Source organism: Pteropus vampyrus, unplaced genomic scaffold (genome assembly GCF_000151845.1).
Source record: "Pteropus vampyrus isolate Shadow unplaced genomic scaffold, Pvam_2.0 Scaffold6468, whole genome shotgun sequence".
NCBI lineage: Eukaryota > Metazoa > Chordata > Mammalia > Chiroptera > Pteropodidae > Pteropus > Pteropus vampyrus.
In genome coordinates, this window is record NW_011895249.1 from 145 (window position 1) to 1656 (window position 1512).

At 45.1% G+C, this 1512-nt stretch overlaps 1 pseudogene; it reads left to right on the plus strand.

Annotated features, from left to right (window-relative positions):
* Window positions 1–600: 600 nt before the first annotated feature.
* LOC111734795 lies at window positions 601–1278 on the plus strand (annotated as a pseudogene).
* The last annotated feature ends 234 nt before the right edge of the window (window positions 1279–1512 follow it).

Genomic DNA, 1512 nt, shown 5'->3' on the forward strand with positions numbered 1-1512 from the left:
GATATAAGGCCCTTATTGAATGTATAATTTGCCAAATTACCCCCCATTCTGTAAGATATTTTTCACTTTCTTGATGACGTCCCCTGAAGTGCAAAAGTCTTCATTTTGATGCTGTTCACTTTGTCAGTTACTTCTTTTGCTGCTTTTGCCTTTGGAGTCATATCTAAGAAACCACTGCCTAGTCCGAGGTCACGAAGATTTATGCCTATATTTTCTTCTAAGAATTTTACAGTTTTCACAGTTACATGTAGGTCTTTGATCCATTTCACGTTAACTTTTATATATGGCGTGAGACGGAGGCCCAACCTCATTATTTTGCATGTGGATATCTGATTGTCCCAGGACCATTTTCTGAAAAGATCATTTTCCTCATTAGATTTTCTTAGCAGTTTTGTCAAAATCAATTGCCGCTCCACGTAAAGCTTTATTTCTGAACCGTAAATTCGAGGCCATTGCTCTCTATGTCTGTCCTTATGCAAGTGTCACACTGTCTTGACCGCCACCATCCCGTGAGAGTACCAGATGGACGAGAACCCTCAATACACCTGCTGTCAAAGTTCCCTTTATGGTCTTTTTCGTGGTGCCTCGGAGGCGGTCAGGATGAAGCTGAACATCTCTTTCCCAGCCACTGGCGCCAGAAGCTCATTGAAGTGGATAATGAACGTAAACCGCGTACCTTTTGTGAGAAGCGGACGGTCACAGACGCTGCTGCCGCTGCTCTGGGTGAAGGATGGAAGGGTTATGTGGTTCGAATCAGTGGTGGGGATGACAAACAAGGTCTCCCCGTGAAGCGGGCTGTCTTGACCCATGGCCATGTCGCCTGCTACTGAGTAAGGGGCATTGCTGTTACAGAGCAAGGAGGACACGTTGTGGTCACTGGGGAAAAAAAATAGAGAGAAAGATATTCCTGGTCTCACTGACACTACTGTGCCTCGTCGCCTGGGGCCCAGAAGAGCAAGTGGAATCCACAAACTTTCCAATCTGTCTAAAGAAGACAATGTCCACCCATGCTGTGAGCAAGCTCCTAAACAAAGAAGGTAAGAAACGGAGGATCAAAGTCCCCAAGAGTCAGCGTCTTGTGACTCCACGCGTCCTGCTACGTAAACGTCTGCGCATTGCTCTGAAGAAACAGCGAACTGACAAAAATAAGGAAGAGGCCGCAGAATACGCTGAGCTTTTGGCCAAGAGAATGAAGGAGGAACGGATTGCCAAGAGACGCAGACTTTCTTCCGAGGGCGTCTACCTCTAAGTCTGAGTCCAGTCAAAAATGAGATTTTGTAAGAGTAACAAATAAATAAGATCAGATATCAAAAAAAAAAATCCCCTTTATGACTCACTCTCTACCCAGCGCTTCTCCAGGTCTCAGGGTAAGATGTCCAAATGGCAACCGGATTTGGTCGGTTTCAAGCTTTCATTGTTTTTTCTTTCGCTCTTATTTTTCCTCTCGTTCTGTCTTTGTCCCTCCGTCCTGTTTGCTGTTTCTGTCTTTGTCATCTTGTTTCTTTGTTCTCC